Genomic DNA, 14,558 nt, shown 5'->3' on the forward strand with positions numbered 1-14,558 from the left:
TGTTTTAACCCAGTGAATGGGTTGTTTTAACCCAGTGAATAGGCTGTTTTAACCCAGTGAATGGGTTGTTTTAACCCAGTGAATGGGTTGTTTTAACCCAGTGGTTGGGTTGTTTTAACCATGTGAATGGGCTGTTTTAACCCAGTGGTTAGGTTGTTTTAACCATGTGAATGGGCTGTTTTAACCCAGTGAATGGGCTGTTTTAACCCAGTGAATGGGTTGCTTTAACCATGTGATTAGTTTTTTTTAAACCCTGTGATTGGGTTGTTTTAACCATGCGAATGGGTTGTTTTATACAATTTTAAGCAAGCAATACAGTCATTTTTAAACAAGTTAAGTTAAATAAAACTACCCAGCGGTTTGGCAAACATTTAACCCAACCGCTGGGCTAAAACAGCCTAATCGCTAGGGTTGTCTATTTTCAGCTCAACTTGTATTGTTTTCAACCCTTTATTTTTTTGATGCAGTAAATGGAACAAACTAAAGAGCAATGGTTTGGTTTCTTTTAGATTTATTGAGCTGACTCGAGACATAAACATTTAAAGCCCATGAAATGAAATCTCAGAAAATGGCAGAAAGTTATATGTTCTGTGTAACTTAAATTTTTTGGGGAAACAGACTGGAATGTGCAATCATGTGGAACGAATCCCAGGCCCTGCTGCCCTGAGGCCTGACTTTATTTCATTGATTTTAGATGTTGATGGATTGGACTCAAACCCATTTAATTAGTATTGAGGCACTAGGCTGCAAATCGAGATAAAGGGGGTGGAGAGCTGACATCATATGGCTGATCTGTTTAAATATCATATGGCTGTAAAACTATGAGTTAGAATCCTATGGAGGAAACCCAGCACAGTTCATTAGACATGACCGTGTCTGTCGGTCTGACAGTGTAAGATACACTGAACCACTGCTATTATTATGAGATTGTGTGTGGACGGATCGCTCTGTTGGAGAGTAAGTTCTACAGCGCCTCCCATCAGTCTTTAATAATTTACATAGACCACATTATGTTACATGCTGTTGGATCGCAGCAGCCGAGTCAGAGCAGGGCCAAAGAATTATTATATTTACTGCAGGAGCTTTAAAAATGTGTGATTCATTTGAATGGTATCTCCCCGGAAGTAGCAGAATGGAGGCTGCCATCTTTGTTCATGTTACCTAAATTATATACAACACACTGTACACAACACATGAATCAGATGCCATTTAAAAAACGAAAAATAGTGCAAAAAATGAATTTGAATTATGATGAATATAACCTTGTAAATAAATATTGTGGAAAAAAAAATGATAGGAGACGCCATATTTCTGAAACTTCGCGTTGTGTAAATGCAACAGTATGTTCAGTGGCTTGATAATTGTAATTATTTGTAATAATATTTTATTTAGTTTTTGAAGGCTGCTAGCAATAATGTAAATAAAGTTCTACTTTTATCAATTAAAAAAAATGAACCTGACAGGTTTGGACAAACCAATTGACCCTTTTTCACATTTCCGGGTTTCTAAAAGTCCTCATAGTTAGGTAAACTTTTATAGCGTGAATGAGAGAATACATTACATATATTTTTGCAAATATATATTTCGTTATATATTTCGTTTCGTATATTTCATATATTTCGCTCAAATAGCAAACGGAAAATTTCACGACTTTCAAAAAGAGGGAAAAAATAGAGTGAGATTGATGGCTGTGAAAAGAGAGAAAGATGTTAACACCCTCACAGCAGCAGTAACATGTTTTATTTTTTTATTTTTTATTTGATGCAAAAGTTAGTGTTAAAATACATACATTTAAAAAAAATGGAAATACAAAAAACTTTGCAGGATTTATGATATTGATTACGTTAAAAAGCGTCACAGTCTGCGACGTGTCTGCAGCGTAACTGTATGACGTAATGACGATCGTTTGTTGACATTTCATGACAGTTTGATACACAAAAAATATTTATTAAAGGTTTCCTCGCGACTTGCTAACACTGGCTGAGTTATGAATTGCACTGACCCGAAAAGAATCGATTAAGCCCGCGTTGTCGAAAATGCCTACGGTGGAAATGTCTTTATTTGAATGAAAAGGCTGTCAAGATTGACCGTTGTAGGCTACCATACATACAAGCGCGCGAATGTCAGTCTTTTAAATGTTAACGGTTATTATCGTTATTATGGCGGAGAGTCTGCTGTGTGGTTCATCATGGAGCAGCTGTGCTTATTGCGTTTGCTTCATCGCCATGTCAAAAAGACGGTAAATTACGCAAAAAAGGTATCAATTGTACTTTTATAATACGATCGGTTCTGTTTACATTTAACGTTACAACTCAAATGTATTATGTTAACCTGGGATCTTGATGACATTTAACGTTACCGATCCAATTTACTACTTTAAATGAGTGTTTCTTAGAAATGTTATTTCTATAGCTTTCTGACTTTCGTGTTGGTCTTTGTATTGTGGGACGGTATCACTTCCGAAAATTAACCATGGTTTTATTATAGTAAAGTAAGTTAGTTTGGCTAATTGATTAACAGTTACCATTTATATAACAACAGTTTTACCACAAATGCGGTTAGAGTAACGTAGCAAAGCCATGGTTAATTAGTTTAATAATAACCATTTCGTAAGGGAATAAGTTTCGGACATTATTGCTGTATTTTTGAAGTAACGTTAACGTTCTCCTTTTTAATTAAAAAGAACCGATTCGATCATTTTGGGATTTAGGCTACACTGGTCGCGTTTTTGATTAACTCACTAACTTAAACATAAAAATAACCAGTTTGTTTGTTTTTTAATAGTCCACAATGATCGCCCTGTATGTTGTTATCTTTAAGGACAGCTCAATGGACAAACTTGACTTATTTATTTATATTGTTGACATTATTTCAGGGTACATTGTCTTTATTTATTTATTTATTTATTCATATTATCTTTGCCTTGAGCTTTATTTATTTATTTATTTATTTATTTATTTATTTATTTATTCATATTGTTGACATTATTTCAGGGTACATTGTCTTTATTTATTTATTTATTTATTCATATTATCTTTGCCTTGAGCTTTATTTATTTATTTAGTTATTTATTTATTTATTCATATTGTTGACATTATTTCAAGGTACATTGTCTTTTATTTATTTATTTATTTTTTCATATTATCTTTGCCTTGAGTTTATTTTTCTTATTTTTTATTCATATTATTGACATTATTTCAGGGTACATTGTCTTTTATTTATTTATTTATTTATTTATTTATATTCTTGACAGTATTTCAGGGTACATTGTCTCTTATTTATTTATTTGTTTATTTATTTATTTATCAATATTCTTGACATTATTTCAGGGTACATTGTCTTTTATTTATTTATTTAATTATTTATTTATTTATTTATTCATATTATCTTTGCCTTGAGCTTTATTTATTTATTTATTTATTTATTTATTTATATTCTTGACATTATTTCAGGGTACATTGTCTCTTATTTATTTATTTATTTATTCATTAATATTCTTGACATTATTTTAGGGTACATTGTCATTTATTTATTTATATATTTATATTCTTGACATTATTTCAGGATACATTGTCTCTTATTTATTTGTTTATTTATTTATTCATATTATCTTTGCCTTGAGATTTTTTATTTATTTATTTATTCACATTCTTGCCATTATTTCAGGGTACATTGTCTCTTATTTATTTATTTATTCATAATATCTTTGCCTTGAGCTTGGGAAAGGCGCTATATAAATAAAACGTATTATTAATATTATTATTATAATCAATACAGCGAAGTCATATCCACAACTTGGTTAATAATGTCTGTTTTTGGTGTTAAGCTGAAGATTCATCAGCAGTGACAGACCTGAAGTCTTTCGCGCTTCTCTCCTCCGCTCACCGATTGGTTCCTGCGCCTCTTCCTCGCCCCGCCCCCTCGTGTTCTCCTCCCTCCTCCATCTCTCACTCCATCCTGCCGGATTCTCACAGCTCAGCATTCTGCTGCACGTAGTGTAGGTTTTTAACAGCAGGAGGGGTGGGATGGGCTCCAGAGTGTGCTATGGAGGAAAAAAACCTCCTCACCCAGTTAGAAAGGGGAGGAGTTTTTATTGAGCCGTGACTGAACCAATGACAGCACAGTGCCGGGAAATACAGCAGAAACACCAGGGTGTGTGTATGTGTGTGTGTGTGTGTGTGTACACGAGAGCACCTCTGCATCTGTCCCAATCCCGGCTATTGTGTGTGTGTGTGTGTGCGTGAACGTGGGGCGAGTGCAGAGGAAGACTTCAGGGGTGTGTGTGTGTGAGAGTGTGTCTGATTTCCAACGAAACCAGAAAAGGATAAAGCAAAAGTCCTGATTGTTGTCACTTTTCTTTTTTTTCTAAGCTCTCCAAGTGCCCTGCGCGCTCATCCCCCTCTGCATCACACCCTCCTCTTGGTGCAGTGAGGATACACGCGCTACTGAGGTAAGTACAGTATGATAACGCATGCCTTATGTACTATGCAGAAATGTTTTCTTAGCAGGATTGGAAGTCTAAATGCAGTCAAAGAAAAAGCAGGAATACGGCAGAGAGCAGAGATATCAAGATCTCTGTCAGCGAGAGGAACTTTCTCAGCACGCGAGTGCGTAGCGTCCTAGTGCTGCAGTATCACATTACATAATAGTGGCCGATGTGCGTAGAATACAACTTGAGAGTCATAATTTAATATGCATCTCTTGATGACCGCTGCCTCTGGTGATCAAATCCAGCTGTTTAAGTGCACTTTTAAATGTTATGTCAAGTTGCATCCTCCCTAATGTGTTTGTCTTAATACACAACATTCTCCAGGAGCACCAGTGAATTATTTGAGGTCCGTTTTTGGAGATGTTTTGCTGACTAGTTAGGGTGGACGTCCGACGGAGAGATGCTGATCGTGCCGTCTTTTTGCTGATCAAGCAAAACCGGTGCAGATTTTCTCGTCCCGTCTGCTGGCGAAGGATGTGATAAACTTGATTGCCTTGAAGTGCATAGTTATATTATGAAACGAGGTCAGATGCAGAAGTCATCCGTTGTGTGTTCTGTTCTTTTTTGCGTCTACCTTCGCATTCCCAGAGCTCAAGGAGAACCGGAAAAGGCATTGTGCATACCAGTGTTTTTCTAGCCGTTTTTCGACGTGTCTTTGTGTTCATGCCCAAGTGATTTTCCCTGGCGATGCGGCGAGTGAACGTGCAAAGTCTCTCCCTGACAGTAGATGGCGCTTATTTTTTTCACCATTGAATTCCTATTTGATCTGCAATTCCTCTCTCTAACATGAGATTTTTGTAGTCGCTGTGGCGTTTGCAATAAAGTTCTGTGTGTTCAGACACAAACAAGCACTACATTCGTCTTGCCTCACTGCTTCTTCTTCTTCTTCTTAGGTATCAGTAGCCGTGTTTCCATTACCCTTACGCAAATTGAAAATTGCGGATTGAAAATACGCCCAATGGAAACGCATTAATTTCGCAAAAGCGCTCATATATTGCGAAAAAGTTTTTAACGCTCTCATGATGTGGTTTTCCAGGCAATTCGAAAGTGCAATGGAAATGAATTTTATTCATTCAATGGAAAATGTCACGGGGGCCTACATATAAATTTTTCCACTTAATTATGTCATAATAATGAGATGTCGTTTTCACAACATATTTTCTTAAAATAAAGCGGTATTATTCCATAAAAACAAAATTTTTTCGTTAAAATAACATTTTCTCCTAATAAGGAAATTGTTGTATAGTGATGTGTAGACTACAAAATATGCCTATATCCACATTAGATAATTTATATAGCTTTTGTCACACTTATAGTTTAATACTATATAGTATAGTACTATATATTAGTATAGACGTATAATATAATAAAGTATATCAGTCTGGCGACTAAACAAAAAAATGTACTATCCAATGGCGATTCTATTACCACGTGTGCCTAGAAGGTTGTGCTCACTTTTAACAATCAACATATGAAATTAAAAAATATATTTTATAGGCTAATATTTAAACATATCCTAACTATGAAACTAAATAGGCTACGGTTTCTTTAACCCATGGTTCTGATAGATTTTCCTTAATGACAGTGGAAATTACTCCCAATACTCTGTAATTTTAGCCATACCGATAAGAAGACATAATTATAAACTATAAACTGTCTACTTTTATTAGTGTACACTCACAATAACAACAAAGGCCGTGGATTCAGGGAACGGATTATTTTGCATGCACTCCAAACGATGTCTTCATTTCAAAAATGTAATTTGTTTATTAAACGCAAAGTTTTTAATTTCTAAAGCATTTCTAAATTTAGTTCATATTTCTAAAAAAAAATTCAAGACAAAATAATAAAATAAAATATTATTAACCCCCCCCCTCCCCCTCCCCCCCAAAAAACCCCCACCATGCAAATTCAAACATTTCGCTCTTTTAATTTTAATGAATGCTTGAATAACACGCAATGTCTCCTTCCATTAATAATGATGGATAGTGCGGTGGCTGGGATATAGCCGACATAAACCAATACGTAGCATCAAAATATGTTTTAGTCGCATAACATCGGTTAATGGAAACGGCATCATTTCGCAATAGTTTTTATCGACATTAAAAGTTAAACGTTTTGCGCAAATCTGTAATGGAAACGCGGCTAGTATGTGCTCAGAAAGACCGTTTTGTGCTTGAGCACCACCAAGTCGTGTTTTACTGTAACTTCAGCCCCTCCAGGCACATGAACAAAAGTGCTGATCTCATTGGTCGGACGTTTTTTAACGCGGCGCGTCAAACCCCAAAAATTTACCTGATGTGTTTTTAAAAAAAATGACGCTTTTACACCTGCCGTCTTGCGCGTTGTTGTGAGAGGTTAAACATCGGCTATAAACACACGTGAGAATTCAAGCAATTATCATGCGTGATTATCGGTTATTATTTTTATGAACTTTGTGTTCATATCCAAGTGAGCGTTGGCTATACACGTGCACGATAATTGTCCCGTGTGCACAAGGCTTGAATTATTACGCGTTTATCGCAGCAGACAACAAATCATATCAGACCCATTTAAATTCTACACAGAGTGATGTATTTCAAAGAGATATGGAGGAGATTATGATGATAAACGGTTAGAGATTGGGAGGAAACTGAGGCTGGCTTTACAGAAGGTCTCTATTCAAACTGTGTATTAACGAAACGCTATTGGCTGATTCAAAAAAGGGGAGGAGCTTCTTATAGCTGGAGGCATTTTAGGGGAAATGACGTCAACACATTAAACAATGCGGCGCGTTTCAAGGCACTTCAGTGGGCCTATAAGGCCCCATTTACCCTGCATGGTTCAAGTGACCCAGTTCCGATTTTTTCCTGATTTTTCGGCACAGATCGGATATGACGTGAACGGGTAAGCAAAAAAAAAAACCTGCATGGATTCCGATTTACTTAGATCGGATTCAGGCCTCACTCACATGTGGGAAAAAATCTGAAATGAATCGGATATGTGCATTTGCATCTGCGAAGTAATCGGTCAGATCGGATATTCCCCAATAAATGCGAGTCGTACGTCATTGAAAAAAGGACGAGGCGAATGAGGTCAACTGTTGGCCTGTGTTGCCAAGGCCGCGGTTTTCCTGCAGAATTGGGCTACTTTAGCACAGTTTTGAGTTGCAATTGGTTGGGTTTTGTTGTGAAAACCTGGCAACCCTGTCAGGGCTCTCCTCTTTTATCCCTGCCTTACGAGAGAAATGTTTTGCTGACCTTTAAAGGGATAGTTCACTTTAAAATGAAAATTCTGTCATCCTTTACTCATCCTCAAGTTGTTTCTTTCTTCCGCTGAACATAATGAAAGATATTTTAAAGAATGTCAGTAACCAAACAGTTAACTGGAGCCATTGACTTCCATAGTATTTTTTTTTTCCCCTACTATGGAAGTCAATGGCTCCAGTGAACTGTTTGGTTACTGACATTCTTCAAAATATCTTCCCTTGTGTTCAGCTGAAGAAAGAAACTCATACAGGTTTGAGGGTGAGTAAAGGATGACAGAATTTTCATTTTAAAGTGAACTATCCTTTTAGAGATGTGTGGAAAATGCAGAAAGCAAAACATTGTATAATCATTTTGTCTGCGTCCATTGCATATCGCGCCGTTTTACTTCCTTTTCCGGTTAAGAACGTCTTGGGCTGTTTCGCCAGTGTATAGTGTAAATGCAAATTTTAGATAAATGAAATGATGTTAGCGGCTCGTCAAAAAAATCTGATATAGTCACCAAACTGGAATTGTGCAGCAAGACCTGCAGTGTTAATGCAGCCTAAGAGAGAATCATTGATTGCGGCGGCGACCAGGTGACTAGCGCTTGAAGAAAGAGAAATATAGGAAGTGCTTCGGGTCAGTCCTTGAGAGCTCCACGTAATAAAGGCACTCGTTTAGATTCAGAGTAAACCTCACTCAACTCAAAGCAGAGGTGAGACAGAGGAGGCATCGCCGCATTGGACACACATACACACACACACACACACACACACTCTCTTGTGTGAGGGTTATTTAGTGGAGTGAAACCGTTTCCTCATCCTATAATAAATCATGCACTGCTGTTCAAGAGCCGCTAATGTTTAAAGAAGAACATGGTCTCTCTTTTTGTTTAATTTTGTACAGTAATGGATGGGACTTGGGTGATAATGATGCAGTATCAGAACTCATAACTCATTATTATATATTTATATATAAATAAATAAAAACGTGGTTGCATTTGGTCTTTTGCTGTAACACACCGACCCTTCTGTCGACATCTCTCGCTCTCCGGAGTGCTGTATGTTTTTAAAAGAGGATATCTGCTTGATGGCTCATGAAATTGAATGGTCTTTGCCTGCTGTAATCGTGTCTTGCTGAAATTGGGATGCGCTCACATAAAGCGCTGTGGTTCTTCCATCAGGACGCATTAAATGCTTTCTTTTCTTTCTTCATCATCACTTTGTTGAAAGCCACAGTGGGATGTAGTTGCCGGAGCGTGGGTCAGCAGGTCGCTTAAGACGCATACTCAAAATATGAACAGAACCGTTGTCTATGTGCATGTTAGAATATGGAGAGGCGTATATATTGATATGTAAGATGAAATATGTAAGCGTGTTGGCTGGAGATGCACCGATTGCAATGGTTTTGGCCGGTTTTCTTTCAAAGAACTAATCAACAGCATATACAAACAAAAATCTACTTTTCTGAAATGCTAAATTTTATTTTCCATAAAAAAACAAGTAGAAGACGCGAATAAAATAAACACAAATAAACACATTTCAAACAACTGAGAGAAAAAGAGAGAAATGAGACTGTGCCGCTGGAAACTAAAGGCAGCTCGGAATCGGTAAAACGTGAGCCTGTTTTTGGCCTTTTGTAGTTTCTCCTTGTGTCAGTTTTGAAATGAAAAGAGCAATGTTTAAAAAGAAAACAATGAATAAATGACCTTTTTGTGTTTTTGTTTTGATAATTTTGTGTAAAATAGCTATTTGCGTTTTTATTAAATTAGTTTTATGTCTTCATTCTATTTATCAGTACCCACCCTGCTCTCTTTATGAGTGCATGTAAAATAAGTGTTGATTATTTGATTATTAACACCCTGCGCTCCAGATATCAGGATTAGCTTGTGGAAAGGCTGTATCGTGGATTTGGTTGCAAAACGGGCGGAAACATTTTGGAAATATTCCAATCTGAAATTTTAACAGGAATACATTTAGAAATTTTGGGATATGTGTTTAAACTGTATCATAACACAACAAAAACCAGTCATAATCTCACGGGTATATCTGTGGTGATAGCCAACAATACATCATAAGGGTCAAAATTACCCATTTTTCTTTTATGCCAAAAGTCATTAGGATATTAATGTTCCATGAAGATATTTAGTAAATTTCCTACTGTAAATATTTAATAAATGTATTATTAGTAGTAATATGCATTGCTGAGGGCTTCATCTGGACAACTTTAAAGGAGATTTTCTCAATATTTCGATTTTTTTGCACCCTGAGATTCAGATTTTCAAATAGTTCGGCCAAATATTGTCCTAACATATGGAAGTAAAAGGATGGCAAATATTGTCCTATGACGACATTTTGTTGCATATTGATATATTTTCCAATTAATTACTTCTAATTTAGTAAATACGTAAATATATTTGTATTGCTGCAGTTGTTATGCATGTCATTTATTTTAGTGTCTCATGATCCTTCACAAATCATTAATATTCTGATTTTATGCTCAGTTATCAATATTGGAAACAGTCGTGCTGCTCAATAATTTTTGGGAACCTGTGATACTCTTTTATTGTTTTTAGAATTCATTAATGAATAAAAAGTTTAAAAGAACAGCATTTATTCAAAATCGAAATCTTTACTATCACCTTCTGTTAATTCCCATATACTTCTGTTAATTCCCATATATTCCTTTTAATTCCCATTAATTTCCTTATATTCCTGTTAATTCCCATATATTCCTTTTAATTCCCATTAATTTCCTTATATTCCTGTTAATTCCCATATATTCCTTTTAATTGCCATATATTTCTCTTAATTCCCATTAATTTCCTTATACTCCTGTTAATTCCTAGTCTAGAAATCTAGACGCATCCTAGCGGCAGCAAATCTAATCTGCCCGCGAGTGTCGTCTAGCAACTCTCAATACCCTTCTGAGCTGTAATCTGTACTCTTGACGGTCCAATCACATCGTGTATAGAGTCGGTGGGCGGGGCCATAATGACGACGGCCGAGTTGCGTTTGCGTGCTTCTAGTAAACACAGAAACTGGCCAACGGCGGTCTTTCAAATCAGCTTTGACCGCGACTCTGGAAGACTTGAGTTAAGCTTTTCTCTGAGAAAAGAACAAAGAGCGGCACTGAAGTCATTCTGAAGAAGGGAAGATGTGTTCGGAGTTTAGCCGACCGGATACGGCGGATGTTTAATCTGTCAGCGAGCTCCCCTTCATCTTCGTTGCTCTGGTTGGTGTAGCGCTATCCTATCGCGTGCAGAGGGAGTTTGAAAGACGACCGTTTATCCGCCCCTCGGATTGAGCCGTCAATGGGGAGTTTCAGACTAGGCTTGGGCGGTAATACGGTAAAATGGTATACCGCGGGATCTAAAACTAGCAACGGTATCAGTTTCAATACCGTCAAACCGTCAAAAAAAAAAACAGATCAACTTACATATTGCTGATCAACAATTAATTATTAAATATTTAATAAGTTGAACTAATTAAACTATTTACATATTAAATACTATTTATTTATTAAATGCCTAAATATGTGTATGCCTTGTTGTGACAGTGTGGATGAGAAAGAGAGAGAGAGAGAGAGAGAGAGAGAGGGGAAAAGACGGCGAGTCGGGCACTGAGTTATTCGGTCTCGAAAAAGAACACAACTTCTGCAGTTTGGAAGTATTTTGGGTTTTGACGGTAAATACAGAAGAGGCAATTTGCAAATTGTGCAACAAAAAGATGACCGCGAGAGATGGAAATACCTTGAACCTAAGGGCGCATATCCGAAACCACCATCCACTCACTGCTGCGTGGATGAAAAACTGAGCGCACCCTCGGACTATGCTGTAATATTGCCGAAGCCTTTTGTCACACAGCTGGCAATGTAAGCAATAAGCATGAACTCCACAAAAATCAAGTGGACATGGGACTCGAAAAAAAGTCAATTGTCTGACAATTGTCTCATAACGGTAAGCATAAAACGTGCAGAGAGTTTCTCAGGGGCAGGGGCTCAAATGTAAAAAATAAAATAAAAATATAGGCCTATATATATATATATATATATATATATATATATATATATATATATATATATATATATATATATATATATATATATATATATATATATATATATATATATATATATATATATATATATATATATATATATATATAAAGCCAAGCCAACAGTTTGTTGACGCTGTCTGAGCCTGTCTGAAAACATCATAATGTTTTAATTATTCACGGTAATACCGTATACCGAGGTAAAATAGGGAGGAGGTTTGACGGTATCAAAATTTGGATACCGCCCAAGCCTATTTCAGACCAAACATCTGGATGTGGGTCTGGCTTGTCAGGCTTGTTAATTCCCACATATTCCTGTTAATTCTCATTCATTACCGTTAATTCCCTTATTCCCACATATTCCTGTTATTCCTGTTCCATATTCCTGTTATTTCTGGAAAAATTACTCTTGTGGAATGTTTGCCCAGAGGCTAAAGACTGCAGCCAGCAGAGGGAGCTATTTCCACATGTTTTCAACTTGCGCATGGGGAATGCAGATCACACAGGCATTAATTTAAACGGATGCTGAGCAATGTAAGTCTTTTAACTTCTCAAATTAATTTCTATGAAAGTTAAGCTTCCAAAGGCATGAACTGAAAACACACCAGACTGAACACCCGTTGTGAATGTATGCCGCGAGTGTCGTCGCGATTACCTCAACTCTCATCACGAGAGCTCATCAGCTCATTTATGACGTTAAATGTAATCTGACTCCTGTAGCTTTAGTGCTGTGAGACTCACGCGGCGACTCGATCGTTATATTGAACACACACGTTCAGTATTTAATTGTAGTGTCTTCTCTAACTCAGTCACAGTAATCCAGTAGCGGTGGCTTTGGGAATGGCCTCACAGGGCAGCGAAGCATTCTGGGAATTGTAGTCTTTCATCCCCATGAGACAAATACATTTTCTGTCTTTTCTCAGTCTAGAAAGCACCAAATTCAAAAATAATTTCACATTTCTACTACATTGATGACCCAGTTTAAATACAGATTCATCTTCCCAGCGCTGAAGTACCCCTTTAAATTCCCTCATATTCCTTTTAATTCCCATACATTCCTTTTAATTCCCATAGAAAGTTTCTAGCCTTGAAAATTCCCGGAATTTTCGTGGAGCACTAAATACACATAATATGTTAGTGACTGTACATTTGCTCAGGTTCAGTATCAATTAAACAATTGATCTGATGCCGTATTGACGGAATGATGACTGTTTTTCCATGAGGAAGCTGTTTAGATGGATCAAATATGACATCCTTTCTTTTTCATGACTTCCGGTTTTGTGCCTCTGTATTTTAAGCTGCGTAGTGCAGGTGCAGTAGTATCGTGTTCTCTCTCTTTCTCTCTCTCTTTACCTATCCGTCTGCACCGACAGCTTTGATTGAACAGCATCTTCCCTGTCACATCCATCACTGCTCATGTAATGGCTTCATAAACTCTGAGTGCTCGATGTGGGCAGAAATACAATTCCTCACTTCACAATTCAAGAGCTCAGTCATGCCAGTTGCACGTCCACTGCATATGTTCATTCACAATAACAAAAGCACAGATGTTTGGGTTTGTTTGATGGACTAATGGATGTGATTGTCAGTGTTTAGTCAAAGCAAGAATACACACACTAATGATCGGGACTTAATTCATCCCAGTGAGTCAACTCTTAGATTATTACGTCAATCGATCTTTGGTAACACTGACATTAATTTATGGTAACACTTTATTTTAAGGTTCAGTTATTGGCTAGTTGCTTATTATCATGCATGTTACTAGGATATTGTCTGTTTATTAGCACTTCTAAAGCTCATATTAATGCCTTATTCTGCATGAGCTTATTCTACATCCCTTAATCCGACCCAATACCTAAACTTAACCGCTACAGAAACTACCTTACTAACTATTAATAAGCAGTAAATTAGGAGTTTATTGAGGCAAAAGTTGGAGTTAATAGTGAATATGTGTTCCCCATACTAAAGTGTTACCAAATCTTTTTGTCAATTCATTTACTATTGCTCTTCATTTACTATTATTGAAAGACATTCTCGACTGTACCAAGTCTTTTTTATATTCACATTGCAATTTGTTTACACGTTTATAAACTGGGATACTTTGATATTGTGTCACTGCATGAAAGTGATTTGTTTGCAAGATTTAGTCGTTCACAACTGAAATGCCACAAACACACACGAAAGGTCGCATTTAAGCAGCATTCATCCCCTGTGCGTCGGGTTGCTCAGAACTGCTGATAGAACAACAATAGAGTTTGACGTGTTCGTGACGGCTTCATAACACAATACTTAGTGAGGACAGCCGAGGCGCTGGGCTGGTAGATTTAGAGTCCTCAGGCTATGAGATGTTACAGCATGCTGACTGAGTCAGATGGGGAAGGTGTGTGTGTGTGTGTGTGTGTGTGTGTGTGTGTGTGTTGAAGGTGGGAGTGTTAGAGAACAAGGAAGGATTTTGCTTTTCTATGGTACTGACCTCTTTGGCTGATGATGCTCGCTTAGAAAAGCTTTACAGAACTGGACATTAGAGAACTGTGAACTGCGTGATTGTTAATAAAATGTGGTCATAAAAAGGTCAAAATGTAATATATTTTAATTTTGCATGGGCTGCAAGATATGTGACTCTCTTTACAGAAACTACACAGTAAAATAGTACAAAAACTGTGTAGACTGACTGAATCCGAATGGAAAAGAGAGAAGCTTATTATGATAGCATTTATAACTGATAACAGAAATAAACTTGAGCTGAGACGGTAACATTTTAATTTTTTTTAAACGTATTTACTTTGA

General features: G+C 36.8%; 1 protein-coding gene across 5 annotated transcripts in view; it reads left to right on the forward strand.

The window, feature by feature from the left end:
* The first annotated feature begins 2,225 nt into the window (after positions 1–2,225).
* The window catches only part of LOC137094642 (synaptotagmin-2), a 69,863-nt gene continuing 57,530 nt past the window's right edge, over positions 2,226–14,558 (forward strand). Inside the window, exons 1-2 of one of the 5 annotated variants that reach the window (XM_067460503.1) lie at positions 2,226–2,257; positions 4,371–4,450. The gene's annotated coding sequence lies outside the window, so the exon portion shown is untranslated. The other 4 variants (XM_067460502.1, XM_067460501.1, XM_067460500.1 and 1 more) reach the window with 4 other exon arrangements.

This window comes from Pseudorasbora parva, chromosome 12, assembly GCF_024679245.1.
Source record: "Pseudorasbora parva isolate DD20220531a chromosome 12, ASM2467924v1, whole genome shotgun sequence".
Classification (NCBI taxonomy): Eukaryota; Metazoa; Chordata; class Actinopteri; order Cypriniformes; family Gobionidae; genus Pseudorasbora; species Pseudorasbora parva.